General features: G+C 40.4%; 1 protein-coding gene across 1 annotated transcript in view; it reads left to right on the top strand.

The window, feature by feature from the left end:
- NCKAP5 (NCK associated protein 5) overlaps positions 1-18,068 on the top strand; it is a 379,983-nt gene that overhangs the window by 359,795 nt on the left and 2,120 nt on the right. The window lies entirely within an intron of this gene.

Here is an 18,068-nt window from a genome sequence, read left to right as displayed (position 1 = left end):
TATCTGAAGTAATTCTGAGGAGACCATGTACACTCTGCTTTCACAGAGAATTATTTTTTTTCACATTATCAGATGTGCTTAGGGAGGGATTCTGCTTATCACATGTGGAAAAGCCTAAGATAATGATTTTGGTCCAATTAGCACTTGGGAAGAGCTGTATCCTAAGACTAAACTGGAAAGGAGGTATTGCCCTGGGGAACTACTTTCTTCCTTTCCTGACCAGCAGCTGCCTTATCCTGAATACCAGACTTTCAACCCAAAGTTTAAAATATGAACATTGCCCCAAACTTTCCTCGGTGGGAAACTTAATAAAAGTCAGCTATTATAGTTATCATCTGTATTTGAGAGTGAAACCACATCTCAGGGCACACTCTGGTGAGCATTAAATAACTTCTTTCCTTTTACTTTCATATAACATGAATACCTGCAGCTGGGGCAGCCCTGGGTGATATTTTGCTGGGCCAGCAGGATCTGTTTTGCTGTCTGGAAATTGGTGACAGCAACACCTCTGTCATGTTACAGCCAGAAGAAAACAGCAAATGCTCCTGAGGACCTTGGTCTTGGCTTGTTTTGTACCATGTGTGGGTTACTGCAAATATAGAGTTTGAAGCAGCTCTTACAAATTATCATACCAGAAAGTAATAGAAGGTAGAAGAGGTCCCTTGTCAGTAAAAGAAATAATTCTAATGGGCTGGATCGAATACAGAAACTAGGTGATAGTATGTTTCTGAGTCCTAATTGCATAATTCAGTTTACTTCATATCAAGCACAGAAACCTCACCTCCTCTTTGCTATTTTTCTTGTAAGGCTTAAGAGAGAGGAAGATGATGAGGTGGGGAGGGAATCAGCTTCATTTGCTTTCCTAGCCCTGATGAACCTGGGATATTAAGGAAGAAACTGCCATTGTACAATCTGTAGATGGGAAAGAAGTCTGCAGCCTCATTTATCCATCTGTGGTGTTTTAAGATCTTTGCTTTTCTTTCAAGTAAGGAATGAATACATCAGATCATTGCATATGTTCAGAGAGGTGATCTAGTACTGTAAACATTTGGTGGCATCAATATTCAGCACCACCATGTGATCCCTGAGTGTGGCCTCGTGGGGACCTTTGAGCTGCACATTTCCCAATTTTGTCAAAATTACCTCAATAGGATTTTCCCACTGACAGGCTTGGGGCTGCAAGATTTCCTTTCTGTGTAATCAGAGGGGTTTGATTCTCAGATGAGTGATGCAATACTTGTGCCATCAAAGCAGGGACTGTCTGAGTAATTGCCTGAGTTGATGTAAAACCCATTGTCAGGGGAATTATATAAGAGTATTTGACAACCTAAGTGACAAAAACCACAGGAGCATGGTCTGATAAGAAAGCAGATTTGACCATACCACCCATGGGAATAATGCAGAATTAAACATATTTTTTCTAAGCTAAAGTCTGATTTGCTCATGTTAAATTAGAAATAGGCTAAGACATCTGCAGACATCAACAAATCACTTGTATCTGCATGTTTTCCCCCTCCACAGGACAAGTTCACATTCTAAGATCTGCTTCCAAGCCTTATATTCCCAATGAGGTCTTTATTGTTTCTAATACCTTGCCATCAAAGTTGGCCCCAAAAATAAAGTGAAGACACAGCAAAACAAGCAATTTGAAGCCTAGCTAGGCAGTCTTCTGGGACCAAAGCCTCACTTGACACACATCACTTAAGAGAAATGTTGTGTGGTGTGGAAGAACATCCTTGCAGCCAGCCTGAGGAACTGGCTTGGCAACAGTAAAAAGCTGCAGTTATAGGAGACTCATTTCTCTCCCTGTGCCTTCTAGGTGAAACTGCTGAGGTTTCTTATGCTGCTGAGAGTTTTAGTAAAAAATTATGCAGTGGAGAGTGGTTCAGCAAGAAGGTTGATAGCATTCTCCATAACTTCCTTAAGTTTTTAAAAGGCTTTGGCAAGAGAAAACATTTGGAATGCAGTGTCCACAGGAGAAAATAACTTTTTAATGGTATGCAAGGGACATTTTTAGGGAAAAGATAACCCTAAAAAAAAAAAAAACTGGAAGCTGCTGAAGCAGTCTGCTTCTAGCATTAATGGCCTCAGTAGTTTTAGTACTGTGCCACCAAAGCCCATTCTGACTAGCCCTCCAGCTGGTACAAAGGCTATTTTGTGTTTGGGTAGTGTATTTATGGGCATGGGTAGGTGGTGACATTTTAACTCAAATATCTTTTAGCACATAGTTTTAAGAGTATTTGGGTATCAGTGAGGGACAGAAAGTCTTTGGCATAGGAGAGCAGGCTGTGTGGCATTTAAAACACATGGTGTGCAAGGCTAGCAGGAGAATGGGTTGGATGTGAGAGAAGATGAGAGAAGATGTGGACAAGTGGGAACAGAAAATCCAAGGGCTTCAGGCATTGCTGGGCAGGTAGGTGCAGTTCCAGTGCCACTGGCACAGTGTCACCAAGTGCTGAACTCCCCAGTCACTCACAGCACCCAGTGATCTGTGTCTGTGTGGCTTCTCAGCTCCAGGTGGAGATGTCTGGGCTTGTGATTTAAAGTCAAGATGTCCTGTGGCCACAGCTGGAGCCTTGTGCTCACTGAACCCCTTTGGCCCTGTAAGGAGGGGAGAACTTTGCCCTTTCTGAGTGGAAAAGCTTGATCACTGGAGCAGAAACCATATCCCACCATCTCAGCAAGTAATTTCAAATTACAGAGAGAAGCTTGTCTTTTCAGCACGTGGGAGCTGCATAACCACCTTACCCACTGGCCCAGATGTCACAGAAAACCCTGTAGCTCATTTGCCAGAGCCCCTGAGTGTTGGCCCAAAGCTGCTCAAGTGCAAGTGCCCAGAGCAGCACAGAGCAGCTGTGCAGAGCTGTGCATTTGCAGGGAGTGTGCCCTGTCACAGCTCTGGTGGCCTGGCTACCCCAGGTCATTTCTCAGCAGGGCTGAGTAGCTGCATTAGCAGGGTGTGGATAAGACCCCGACGCATTCGGTCCCTGCCCACACCCCTGCCCACTGCAGAGACATCCCCAGCACTCACTGGAGTGCCTTTATAGTCCATTTGCCTTTATAACTGGAGATTACATCCGGATTTCATAGGCACAGGGGCTCTTAGGTGGAAAGCAGGAAGATCCTTTAGTCTAATAAGAACCAAAAGTACATACAGAATAAAAGGATAATTTGCTAGTGATTTCCCCGAGTGGAAAATGTTCTGGGCTGTTTTTCAGAGGTTTGACAGATGGAGCTGATGTGATTTGCAGCATGGCCCAAAGTGCACTCATGTTTCTGCCATTTGTAACCAGGCATTCTTCAGTCCCCCATCTCTGGAAATAAAGCTGCAAGTTTCATTTCTCTCACTGTGGAATAGGAATATTATAGTAACACTGTGGGCCAAAACAGAATTCAGGAGTCACTAAAAGCAACAAATTATAAATATTAGTAAGCATGTGAGATAGTGTAATTGTTGTAATGATATTAGTAATAAAAGAAAAAGCTGAAAAATAGATTGTATACAATAAACATTGGATTGACTCAATCAAGATAAGAGCAGTAAGGCACAGAGGTGTGTTCAGTGAGCTGTTTGTTTTCTGAAGCTGGAAAATATTTTGACTCCAAGAGGACCATGTGATTAGCAGAGTTAAATGAGATGAATAAGGCTGTAATATTTTTGTGAATTGTTTTTCCAGCTGAAGCTTGCCTTGCCCATCTCTAACAGTGATGTTTTGCATAAAGCACTCAAACATCACACAGAGAAGGGTGGGAAATGACTGATCTTATATGTGAGAGTTCTGTACCAAGGAGTACATGAGGAATAAGTTACACAGATGATGGTAGCAGGAACTGTGGCAATATACTGAGAATGTGTTGGCAAATTATTTCTATTTTAAGAGGACGCTTTTTCTTTCCATATGCACATGACAATAATATCCTAACCAACGTGGTATTTTATGTCAAATATTGACAAAAAATATTGAAATCATTTTTTTGGTGTTTATTTTTGTTTGTTCCACTAGCTGTTTTCCTTTCCCAAAAGTGATTTGCCTTTTATTGAAATGAGAAGTTATACTAGATTTTGTGCACTATGACCCATGGACTCTCAAAACCTTAAGGAAAATATTGGTATATATTTATTGCAAGTTCAAACTTTCTACTTTATAGCAGGTCCCAAAATGTAATATTTTCTCTCTTTCTATATTTTAGGCCCAATACATGAATTTCAGGCTTTTGCAGCATTCATATTAATTTAATGAAAAGTAATGTTTGTATTTGATAGGAGAAAAAACCATGGTATTGACCAGATTTAGTAGCAAAAAGTGACACAGGGAACATTGGGAAATTCACAAGATGTAGTTACATAATTCAAATGTCTAATTATCCTTCACAAAGGCTAAAAGTGATGCAAGTTTCCATAGCACATGTCAGAGCCCTGGCAGCCTGAGCTGCTCGTCAGTCCCTTGGTGACTGAGACACAACCTGGTGGCTCTGCTCCCATTAGTGCCACCTTCTCTCAATCTCTCCATCCTTTGCCTCCTCATTAATAGAGGTCACTAAAAATTTTACCTACTGTAAAAAATTGTAGCCTGAAGAACTTCTCTTAGCTACTCCAGTGGTAATCTCAGCAAGTCAAACCCCGAGCGATTTTTATGTAAAAATTGCCAGTCAAACACTTTAAAGTGATTTTTCTGACATCCTATTACGTATGCACATATCCTATGGGTTACTGAATGCTCTGTAAAGCAAACTGTAAAACAAGGTCTCAGATGGGTTTGGGAGGATGAAGAGTAAAGCAGAAGTGGGTGGAAAAGAAGAAATTAAATATGAATAGGGTGTGTTGCTGTGGATTATAAAATTAAAATATTAAATATGCAGTAATAGTCTATGATATTTCTTCTAACAAAAAAAAAAAGTTACCAGATTGGGAAACAACACATATAATAAGACAAAAAGCAGATTTGAAATGTAAAAGATTTCCAGACAATGCCTGAAACTGAGGAGCAGAAGTAGCAGAGCAGACAGCACATGCTTGCTGGTTGCTCTTGCAAGAATTACTTTTCTCTGCATAGACTAAGAGAAGACTCTTTTATGTCCTCTATCAGTAAAAATAAAGGTCAGGGTTTCTTCAAGCTTCTCTTCTTAATGGCTGTGCCCAAATGGATATTTAGACACTTAGCTGCCCAGTTTTCAAAGGTGCTACAAATCTGTAGCTTTTGCTGATGTCTCTGACCAATTTATGTTATTGGATCCTGTGAAAATCATGGCATTTATAGAGGTGCTTGAAAATTGGTTTCGATACTCTCCCTCTAACTGGCAGAATTTTGGTGTGTAACATTCTGCTGCTGTGGGCAATGACATGGAACATCAGCAGACATTTCCCCCAAGTTAAAAGGAAGGCCAAATACTGTGCATTTCTAATCTGGCCCTACTGTGCTCCCATTAAGATCATATCATAATGAAATTCTTCATCTTCTTAAATCCATTTTTTTATTGCATTTTCCATAACATTAGTGTATGGGCAGCTGGAAAAAGCTAAAACTTTCATTTGTATCATTTTACAGAATATTTTTACTATCACTATTATAGGAACATCATCCTATCTTTTAATGTTTCCTCCAACCGCTATGGCAAGGCAGGGTACAGAGAGCTCAACATTTCTACTACAGCATTTCTACAAATAAAATCCATGGTGAAGACACGGAAGCTGTGTTATGACATCATTAGTAGCATGGTGTGGAAAACAGAGGCAGCAGAGCAAGCCAAGGACAGCAGCCACCATTTAGAAGCTGTGGGATGTGAGGGCTGGAGCCTTCCTGACTGACTGCTGAAGACTAAATTGTCTTTGGAGCTTCTGTTTGTTTGTGGCAGTTTCATCACTTGTCCTGGTGACACGAGAAGATGAAGTCTCTGGATGGGCAGAGAATTTAGGTATGAAGACATTTATCTTTTTGTCTTGTTCTACAAGGCAAATCCTGCTGGGTTTCTCCTCCCATTCCACAAAAGCTGCCTGGCTGCCCAAGTAGTGTGCTTGGGAAGAGGAAAGGGGGCTAAGGCTGATGTCACCCACACGCGTCACACGCTCTGCTTTTAGCTCAGCGCTGTCCTTCTGTTCCTGTGAAAGTGTTGGGGAGCCCACTCTCTCTCCTCCACAGCCAAAAACTTCCATACAAAGCAGGGACTGGGATTTCAGCTATCTCGTGCCATTCCTGGCACAGATATCTGTGGGAAGCAGAACTTTTGCCTCCATATCCTGTTTCTCTGGTTGGCACGGAGTCCGGATGTCAGAGGATAGAAAAATCCAGATTTATGAATGCAGCATGATGTGGATAATTACCATTCATATTTACTCAGGGGTAGAAACCACTCAGAGTCCACAGGCCCCAGGGCACAGAGCATGAAGTCAAAGATCTCCATAGGTTCCATAGGCTCTGGACAGCACAAAACCCTGGGGGTTTACCCAGGGCACTCCAATAGGAGTGAAATCATCAACAACTCCAATTAATACATCATAGCCTGCCTTGCCATGCAAATTCTAGTTCTGGTGGCACTAGAATTTGCTAAGCCAATTCTGTGAGACAGTTGGGAGTTTAACAAACGTATTTCAAATTGTATTTTGGAGAAATCTCAAGCATGGGGGGAACTGGTCATGTTCTGTTCATTGCAGCAGATGGCATCCCATTTGGTGTTTGTTAGCTTTGTTTGCAGCTCAATATTTTGTTTCTAGGGGAACTCAGTAAGTTAAATAATTTATTTCTCTAATGCATCAAGATTCTGATCCAAACTCTACTAAAGTCAGTGCAAAACATTTGATTAACTACCATGTTCAGTAGATTAAATGCCAGGTTCTGTATGTTGAAGAGTATTTCAGATGCTCCCTAGTGAGAACCTCTGTGAGGCCTCTGCCTTTTCAAAGAGAAATTTCTGCCTGCAAATAAAAAAATACTCAAATACATTCAAAAAGCTTAACAGACATGAGTGCAGGACTGTGGAGATAGGGATGATGTTCTGGCTGAATGTCCAAATTGCTAAGCCTCTCTTGCTATTAAATTCCCCATTTTTTAAATAAAGAATATAAATAATACCTTCCAGCTGCATTTGGAATTTAATCTAGCACTGTTAGCAGGCTGCTTTGAGAGCTTTGAAGGCCCCATAGCAGCACTAAGCAAATAATCATTATCACTTAATATTCTCATTAAGCATTCTTGCTCAAGATGGGATCTTGCATTACAAGGACTAACCATAAACACATTGCTCCTCTGATGAGGAATTTTCTGGAGGTCAGAAGCAAATTCACACCCTGATCCTACAAAGAGTTTTGCATGGGCAGAACTCTACCACCTTCAGCAGTCCTGCTGTCCATACAGGGCTCTAACCATGCCTGTGCATGGAGGAAATTTTTATTCCATTGTTATGAGAATTTGAATCCTGAATAATCTAAGATATTGAAGAAATTAACACTTAAAAGCGTTTTTTGGTATTCTAAATGCCAGCTCATTTTGAGCAACATTTTTTTCAGATTATTCATTCACTAGTAGGGCCTGGCAACTGCTTTGTTCTGTATTTTCATCCTGATTTTCTGTTTGTGTCATCTTTAGGCATTCAAAACATGAGTGTGCATTAGCTGTACAGTGTGTCTGCTTGAATTCCAGTTGTATTTTAGTCCTCCTAGTGGCCTATTATATTAACAATATTACAATCTGTGTTTAGGCATAGGAACATGTTCTGTATCAGCAGTACCTCCCTGCAGTTGCAGCATTGATGCTGCAGTAACACTTCTCCATTGCTAAAGTCAATAAATCTCCTAAAGCATTTGTCCAACAGATCCAGTCATGTGGCAGCTGTCACTTCACACACTTCTCTTTTTATGCAGAAATTGCAGTGCAATCAATGCAAAACAACCCCTAATATTATTCCCCTGCAGGAAGCCCACTGTGGGAGCAGGAGCCTGTGCTGCTGCTGCTTCACACCAAATTCCTTCTTCAGTCATACCCAACAGAGGTTTTCCCACAGCCACACAAGGGGGGTCAGAACCCACAAAACCAGGGTTCCCAAAATATCTTTTCACTGTGCCTTCTTCCTCTGAGAAAGCCTAAAGAGCCTTGCCAAAACATCACCTCACAACCTAGGAAGGGCCTTTTACAGCCCAGATGGGCTCAGCACACAGAGTTGCCTCCCTTTCAGGTCCTGTTAGATGCTAAGCTGAGCTTTGCTGGTATCCAGGGAAGCTGGAGGTGGAAAGGCAAAGGTCTGTCCAGCACTTGTGCTCGAGTTTTCTGTCTCAAGGCTGTGCCCCTCACAGTTTTCAGCCCCTGATGGCTCCTGCCAGGTCCCAGTGGGACACACTCTGTGTGCCTGGCTGGGCCACCAAGTAGGAGAGAGCTTCTCATCACCAGAAACAGATGTACTCGTTTCTAAAAGATGAAGTAAACACATCTAAATCCATAAATTACCTAAAATTCCCCTCGGATCACAGCCAGATGATATGCATGTTAATCAAAATGGATATCACTGCTTTAATTCAGTGAGGAGGCAAGTTCAGCATTTATAAATCTCCTGGCTGTAGGAGCTTCCATCTGCAGCTGTAGCAGTGGTCATCTAGGTGCCCAGCATTGCTCTGCTTAACTGTGATTATTTCTAATCATTGTAATTCTTAATTCTCCTGATAATAGAGAAAGATGTTTGTTTTTGAGCATCCTTTAGAGTTAAAAAAGGGACTATCACCTGCCATCAGCATTTCAGACATGAATTGCCTATTCCCTGCACGTACCCCAATGTGCATTTTGTACACACAAAGTAGGTGCTGTAAGAGTGTCAGTGGCTGGCCCCAGTGTCAGAGCAGCCACAGAAATCTGCAGGGAAGGGAGCAAAGGTCCCAGAGCCCAGTGGGCAGCTCCCTGTGGCCACGTGCATGGGAGCATTGCTGTCATCCCTTCCTCCTCAGCACCTTCAGCCCCAGGCAGGCACCTGCAGCTCCCCAGGAATCCTGGAGCTCCAGCCACAGGCCTGGGTTGGAAAAGCTGTCCTCCAGCACATCTGAAACTCAGCATTAATTTCTTCCCTTTTAAATTGCATTTTTTACCTGATTAGCTTCCAAAAGGTTTTCTAAATTCTTGATTAATTTTGGGGTTTGCTGTTTAATACAGTGTTTGGTTAACTAATTCATGTAGTTGTTTATAATTATTGCCTTGCTATAAAATCATCTTAATAGAAGGTTGGGGGGTTTTTGTTTTCTTTCCACTAGAATAACAAGTTATTTTATTATTCAAACAAGGCTTACTTCCTGCTGTTTTCAATAAGATTTTTAATAAATATGTAAATTTAAAAATTAATTTACTGCATACGTTTGGCAGCATGATTCTTGAACTGACAAAAGTTTGATGGATTGTAAAATTATCCTCCATAAAAATCATCAGTCACAGTAAACAGAATTTATCAGCCTCTGGTAATTCTACAGCTTTTTCTTCATCTTATCTCCTGTTAGGAACTCACTTAAAATTGATTATAATGTAGTATGTTTCTAGAAATGTAATTCATTTATATATTAATTAGATTTTAGGTTAATATCCCATCATGGAATAGGACATGAGCCAACAGTGTTTTCCTGTTGTTGCAGAACTGCAGTAGAGAACCCTTGATTACTGTTCCCATGTGGTTTTACCACCAGGACTAATCACTAATCAAATTCCAACCACATAAAATGGAACATCCTTCATAGCATTTATTTTCTAGCTGACTTATACTATAGGCTTTTTACTGATACAACTTGCTGTACTGAAATGAACTAAAAATTGCAAGAGAGGATTTATCCTTCTACTTTAATTTGGTTCTGCAGCCTGTGCCTGAAACTCTGTCTTGGGTTTTTGTGCGTGTTGTGCTGCTGTCCCTGAAATCCTCTGGCCTACAGCAGAGATAAATTGTTTGCATAAATTTAGAAGGTCCATCTAGATGACTGTACTGTTATGTAGGATTTGTTAGCAGATGAACTTCAAGCATAGGTTTCCATCTGCAATTCATGCTTTGCTTGAATCAGTGCTGGAGCTCAGCTCAGAACATCAGCTGGAGAGGTGACAAGCACAGTCACGTAACCAGCATCATTATTTGCATCTGTCCTGTCCCACTTTCCTCTGACTACAAAGGAGCTTCTCTAGTCTCATTGCACAGTCAGAAAACAGTGTGCCTGTGGTTCAGGCTGCTACAGATTGACTGGGAAGGCAGCCTGGGCTCTGCCCCATTCCCCTGCTCCTCCAAGAGCATTTATCCCAGTGCAGCATTTATCCCAGCCCCTGACCCTCACTTAGGGAAGGTGCAGAGGAGGGCACACCTAGTGGGTTTCTTTCCTTAGTGCCTTTCAGAAGCCTGGTGTCACAGAAGGGTTTTAGTTAGAATCATTAGAGGTAAAACATCTCTGCTATGTAGAGTTGATTAAAATCAGTAGTGGAATGGGAAATGTCAGCTTCAGGCTCCTAAAATAAACTATGCTTTTAGACTGGATTTAAGCAAGCTAATTCAGAATTTTTTTAATAATGAAGAAGGCCCTGTCTCCAAATTCTAAAATTTTGACCTCTGTATTCCTGGTGAGAGCTTTAGTTCTGATGTATGTGCACCGTGGACATGAAGGCTCCCTCTGCAGCAGCTGAGCCTTGTGTTCACAGAGAGGGGAACTGATGGCTCTGGAAAGATTGTTTGTCTCCTCCAAAATTTCCTTCCTCCTCAGAGGCTAAAAGTAAAAAAAGCCCCATTTGCTGAGGAACTTTGTTTAAATCACCTCCCTGAATCCTTCTGAGAGCTTGCAAGAAGGGACATTCCCTCTCCTTCCTCTGCAGGTTTTCCAGCAGAGGTTCATGCTCACTGAACTCTCCCCCAGCACAGCCCTCTCAATGCCCACCACAAGCCAGTCTTCATTGCTGGGAGAATTATCCCTACGTGGTTTTGTCATCCTGCTTGATTTCCTCTTGATCCTGCCACATAACCTTGCTTCTTCAGTGGTTGCACTCAATGATCTTAAAGGTCTTTTCCAACCTAAACAGTCCTGTTATTCCATGATTCCCTTTCTACTGCTGCTGTCTTTTTACCCACAGGTCAGCTGGATGGTCACAGGTTATGAATCTAGTCCAGTGCACAAAATACAGGATTACTAGTGAGGAAAATCCCTACCCACTTGCAATTACCTTTTGCAGTACAGTATTGGAGTGCAGTTCCATTTTTCCAGTTCCAGTATTGTGGATGAATGACACAGACATTGCAGGCCAGGAGCTGAGGCATCACTAGGGAGATGGGGGATAAGTGTCTTTGTAACTACCAAAATGAATTGTCTTATTCAAAAAAGCCAAAGGTGGAAGATGAAGACAGGTAAGAACACAGCTAAAACTCAGGAACAGTACTCTGAGAATGGTTCAGCCATACAGAAAAAATTACTCTGATTACTGAAAATGTCAGTGAGATTATATGTTATATGACTACAGCCCTGCATTTACTGAGTTTGAGAGGATTTTTCCTCATCAGTCAAATGGGATATAGAACCTGTATCTTTAAGAAATGCACTTGGTACTGGATTTTTTTTAAAAAACCAACAACTTCAAGCTGTACTTTTTCCCCCTCCTGGATTCAGGTCCATGTAAGTATCCCAATTAAAAAAAAAAATCAATCAAACCTCTAGTCTAGGATAAAATTGTAGCCCCTTTTTTGTATAAAGCCCCTTCTTTATTGAAGCAATCAGCCATACTTTCATCAAAAAAAGGGTAACTACTTTCATTCAGTAGGACTAACCTCTATATATTTAAATTCTGTGAGGTGAAATATAGTGTGATGAAGACTGAAACAGTGAAGTTATTTAGGACTGCATAGTTCCAGTACCATTTGGTTATCACTGACAACATAACCCTTCATATAATTCTGTCAAGGAAGAATACTGACCTTCAAATGGTCAAGTTCAGTCTCTTTGTCACCAGTCTTACCTTTCAGTATGATTTTTTTCACTGCTGTTTTTTTCAACCACTAGAAAATCAGAAAAATTTTGCTATTTAACTCCCTCTACAAGTAAAGCTAAAAGGATCTCTGAGAAGTTAAGTGAATCCTATACATCTCTTGTTCATTTTCAGTCCATCAGGTTCTAAAAACTGAGTAACAGCTTCCTTTCTCACCATGGATATTTCTTCCTTAATGCCTTGTGGTGAGCTTCTGATTGCACTAAGCACTGCTTTTAGTGGGCAGATTCCCTCTGTGAGAAGCAAAATTGGTGATTCTGCCAAAGTGAACAGAGCGAGGCTGTGCTTTGCCTTCTGGAGAAAGTCCTGGTGTTTAATTGCTTTTCTTTTTAATACATTGCCTCAACACACTTGGCTGAGCACCAGCACCATTATCACTTTCCAAGGTATTGCCACTTAGAATTGTATTTTCTTATTCCTTTTTAAATAAACTTTGTCCATGCAGAGTTGGTGCAGCCAGTGGCCATTCTGAGGCACTATGAAAAAATAACATTTTTGCCATTCAGTTTGTACCTGAACAAAGGCAAAAAAGCCTGGGAACTCAGACCTCAACACCCTGGTCTATTAAATTATGCCATAGTTCAAAGAGGGTTGGTATAAACCTAATCAGGTCAAACAGTCTTGTCATGTCAAGGAAATATTCATGTATGAGGATGGTAATCTTGGCATTACAATGCTGAATGTACTGAGTCATCTCATCATTTTATGAAAATTCTGCTTTTCAAAGCACAAGGCCCAGCTCACTAAACTAAATTCTTTTATTTCCTTTTAAACCACACAAGAATTCAAGCTATAGACAACATAAGTCTCAATTCCTCAGTTCAGGAGGGAATAGCTGTTTTGTCCAGATCTGCTGCTATGGATTATACACAGTTTGTGCTAATCAGCTGCTTTTCCTTCAAGGTAATTCACTTGCAATTCAGGATCATGAGAAGTGATACTGAAATATATTTGTAGGTTTTTATACTCTGAAACACAGTAGGTAAACTTGGATTACATAGTCATTGTTACATTACCCATAATGCCATCAGGGGATGATGCATACCAATGTATATCTGGCTTTCCTATCAGCTGCTGAACATACTAATTAACTTAAAAATGCTTCCAAGCAATGCATTTTTTTAACACAAAAAGAAGCTGGCACTTATTGTTTATCATTGAAATCTGATGTGTGTCTCTGAGAATGTCATTATCTGCTACAGCAAAATAATTTTGGGATTTCTGCTCAAGTAGAAAAAAGAAAAATGATTCATTATTTCAGAAATTATTTTACTGTCAGTCCAGAAAATAGATGAAAGCTTCTGACAATGCACAATGGAGAGCAAGGCTTATCTTATTATTTAAAGTTATGCTTTAGAGAGAAAGAGGTTCAAACATCCCATTTTTAGCTCAGCTGTAATGCAGCAGAGGTCACGCAGTTACAGCTCTCACCTTTGTAGTTTGCTGGATGGGGCTGTGTAACTATTTTCACTGCAGAGTGTTCCCTGTTCACCTGATGTTCAGTGAGATCTGGAGATTGTTCACTTTGCACAGAGAGCCTGCATGGCATTCTGTCCTGCCTGGAGGACAGACAGCCACTGCCCAGCCCTTTTCGTGTGGCACCTTCTACTGCAAACGGCCGTGGGACACCGGAGAATTCAGTGGGAAGTTACTCCTGATGAGACCAGCACATCTCTGGCCAGAAAACTGCCCTGTATCTCCTTGCTCTACAAGAAGCTGTGAATGTATGAAAATTGTCCCCCTAAACAGGTTATGTATGAGCAGCCTATGGTGCTGCAGCAGCACATCCCACTTAGACCTCCTGTGTCGTAAATACAAAGCAGTTACAGGAGTTAGAGGATAGCTAAATTGGAAGAACTGTGAATTTAAAATAAGAATTAGTGGCTCCTGGGATCAAGTTTACCCTGAGCATATGCAGACAGAGTAACAAGCAATTTTTAAAAAGTAAAATCTAGAAAATTGTTTTCCCTTGCAATAAAGTTATGAGCAATAACTAAAAAAACAAAAGGGAACATGTTTTGTATCTTCTATTAGAGATCAGATCTGAAACCAAAGACCTTGAGTTATACAATTAAGTATTGATTTTGCTGATCTATGTTTAATTCTCATAGCAATTTTGTTGGTTTTACCCAATAGTGTTTTGCAGTTATACTTCACTTGAAACAATGCCCTTCCTGCTTTTGTGTTAATCTAAAAACTAAATTGCCCAATGCATGAGTGACATAAATAAAGTTCACTTTATTCCTTTTTGTAACTGATTCTGAGCTCTTTAAAGTGCTGGTTAACTAAACTTAGACAGCTGGAAAATACATTTATCCTGCAGAATGGTTCGTTTCTATTTCTGGGCTCTGGGACTCATAAGCACAGCCTGACCTCCAGATAACCAAAGCTTCTGTGTGCTACCACAGTCAAGAAATGGCCTTGCTGCTGCTCTCCTTCCTGCACATGAGTGTGGGGGCCTCTGTGCCTATGAACCAGCCCATCCTTCCCTCTCCTCCTTCCCACTACACCTGAGGAATGCTTGTGCAGCTCTTCCTGCTCCTTGATCACACAGCTCTGAAAAGGCATTCTACCCACATGTAACTCTCATTTTTACAGTTTGGAGAAAATCTAATTTGATGTATTAATGTAGGAATAACACCTATTTATAATGTATCAGTGTAACTGCAGGCTAGTTTTGTTTTCCTAATTTGCTGTGCTTGAAGTGACATGCCAGATTTTATTACATCACTAATGGGTTTTAGTTATTCCCTTTAGGATGTTGCCAGCAAGGAAACATTATTCTGATTCATGACTCATGGATTTATTTCAAAGTGATGTGGCTGGTGATGAATGTCTGTGTATGTCAGGAGGAGTTTCTCCTCTTCTGACAGCTGCTCACTGCTCTCAGGTGGTGCAAGGCTCCCCATACTGGGCAGGTAAGGAAGCTCCAGCTGTGGGGAGCTCTGCACCTATACAGCCTATACAGTGGAGTAGAACAACAAATGCTGCCCATACCCTAAGGCCATAATGGTACAGATTTTCCATACAAAAATACATTTAGGTTAAGTAAAAGAAGCTAACCATTGATCTGATTTAGGGTGATGGGCCAGAGCTGTTACAGAGGCACTGTGAAAACTACAGATCTTGTCTGCATTGAACCTTTTTTTCCTGTTTTTTCTATTATCTGTCTCTTGGAGACCAAAATCTCTGACTACATGTTTTTGTCTTTTCCCTTAATTAATACTTAGAGAAAACATAGAGAGTCTGCACCAAATGCAACACTCACCTTGTTCACAGAACAGTCAGCAGCAAACTGCTTGAGGGCTGAAATGGTTTCAAGCATTACTGCTGAGAAGGATCCTGTGTGAGGGCAAGCACAGGCTGCTGGTCCATCTTGGCTCTTGTAGCAGCACTGAGCAAAATCAGGAGCCTTTCTCTGTGCTGTGGTGCCAAAACCACCTGTTCACTACACAGAAAGCCACTCGTGGCTTAGAGGTTGGGTGCTCTGTGCACTCCTGAGATCTCACCCAGCCCTCCTGGGTGTAGGGCACACCCACCTCATGTTCCACTCTGCAGGAGCAGCTGCTGAGTCACTTCAGTGTGACTCTCAAATGCATTAATGAACTAATTACTTTAAAATAAACAATGCTAACATCTTTGGGTTAACCCTTGTTCTTTGTTATAGCTGTGACTCTGCTGCAGTCAATAGCAAATCTACATAAAAAACCCCAAAGTTACTATGTAACCACATACACAATTTATCAATCAAATTCTAACAATAATTGGTTTGCTTTTTCCTTTTGTTTCATCTAGCAGCTTTTGAGACTGCCATGAATAACAAGAAATTTATTCAAGGATGAATCTAAGTAAACACTCTTTGGTAATTTTTTACAAGCTGTATTTATAGTAACTAGAGAAAAAAATTCTTAACTTGGATTAACATTTCTGTTCTGACACACAAGGTTAAAGAAATGACCAGTGACTTTTCAGCTCTAGGAATGTACATAATTGTTTTATTGTGAGAGAAAATGATTTGTTGATTGTGCAGATTCTTACATTAATATCTCTGCTTAAAGTTTTATTTTTGCTTATGAGTTTTCTTCTATGCATTAAAGAAAGGAAGCTTCAGGTTTTTTTTTCAGAAGGATGTAACTGGGCATGAGGACACCTAAAAAGGACAACTCTTTATCCAAAAAAATACCCATAACTTATTTCTGAATTGTTTCTTGTCTTGGTAATAAATTTTGCTGCCACTGTTAGAATTAGTTTTCCCTTTAAGCCCTGCTGTATTGTAGATGTACTGTTCACTACTCAGGATCTTTTGCCAGCAGGTTTCTCTGATGGGCTTCAGTTCACTTCAATTTCACTTGATTCAATGTCTTTGCTAAAATTTTTAGAGTACTTTTGCTCCCTGCAGTTTCTCTAATGTACTTTATAAAATAAATGAGAAACTAGGGTGTGATTAAAGTAGGATTGTAGCCTAGGTTGTGCTTGAAGGGTATAAAAAAACTATTGATACTGCATATATGCAGAATATACCAATGAGTTCAGTCTAGTCTGTCCTGAGGTGTAAATCCATCCTTCAGTAGCACAGCCAAAATCCTCTGATTGTGATGCCTCACCCAGACTGCTCTGTCCCTGCAGATCCTCCAGGTGCCCCTCCTGCCCAGGAGATGAAATTGGCTCCATTTGAATCAATAAGAGTTTTTTATCATAGGCCTTACTGACTGCAGTATTGAGTCCTGCAGTCCCAAGTCTGTGCTAACTAGTCACATTCCATTTATCTAAAGAAAAGCTGTGAGGTGGGAAAATTAAAGACAAAGAAACATCATTTAGTCTGCCGTATAATAAAGTATTTTAGGCTTAGCACTGTGAAAAGCAGAAAGTGCTAACATATGTTATTGATGCCATGGCTGAGAATATTCTCATCTGGCCTACAGAGAAGTGAAACAGCTTTTTCAGTATTTCAATTGAGGGCAAAGAGGATAGCATTTTAAGGTGAAATTGTGAAAAATTTCTGTTGTAGGGTCCTAAATTTGTGTTCGTTCCCATTACCAAGGGTTATATTCCTCTATCTCAGAAAACATTTTAATTACAGATATTGAAGACATTAGTTTTAACTGTCATCTAAAATTAGAATCCAACACAACATTCCCTAAAACCTTTTAGACTCAAGATTAATTAATGCACCAAACAGAAAATGTTCATTTGCTAAGACTTTAGGATCTCCTGTTGCTTTGCTTAAGTTTGTTCAAAACATTTTCCAAAAATAGTAATCTAATCCATGCATTGTCATCTTATGAAATGTGACAAAATCAAAGCAAAAACAGTCATCGGACTGGCATTTCAATTTTTATCTAAGTAGCCATCAAAACAAGCAATCAAACTATGTAACAATTTGTCTTCCCCTCGCCAGAGATTTCCAAGGAGAAGCAGCACAGCGTGCACAACATTTCACTGACTTGAAGCTTGAATTCTGCAGAAAATTCTAAGGACCCTTTACAACTGCACATGTAATGACCCAGAGCATCCACACATCTGCCCAAGCTGTATCTTCAGTGTGCTTAAAGTGCCACCTCATTTTCTAGCTAAACAAAAATGTTGATGCCTTGGATTTACAGTAATTTACTGATTCTGTCTTTGCCATCTGATGGGAGTACCAGAAATGAGGAATGGCTTTGCACTCTGATGGCATATCTCAGAATGCCTGAATCTTATCTGCCCAGGAGGTTATTGAATGTTGATTGTAAAATGTTAAATGCTATCCCATATATCTCTGGTAACATGATCTGTAAGAGGAGTTAGTTACTCACTCAGATTTTGAAACACTCTGTATATGAACAGCAGGTCATTTTTATTGAGCTGCTCCCTACACAGCTCCCTAATGATTCCTTGGTCAGATCTCTGATTGAAAATACCAGTAGCTAACAAAGGGATACAATTACTCTGGTACAATCCTACTGTGTGTTTTTAATATAATGTGCTAATATATTGTCCAGTGTTCCCACAGAATTACACCACTTCTGTGAGAAGTCCTGACCAATATCTGATTGATTCTGGTCTGTGGGGATTGGCCCAGTTCAGTGCAATTTCCTGTCTTGTTGCCTTCTTGTCTAT

Source organism: Molothrus ater, chromosome 7, assembly GCF_012460135.2.
Source record: "Molothrus ater isolate BHLD 08-10-18 breed brown headed cowbird chromosome 7, BPBGC_Mater_1.1, whole genome shotgun sequence".
Lineage (NCBI taxonomy): Eukaryota > Metazoa > Chordata > Aves > Passeriformes > Icteridae > Molothrus > Molothrus ater.
This window is presented reverse-complemented; position numbering and strand designations above follow the sequence as displayed.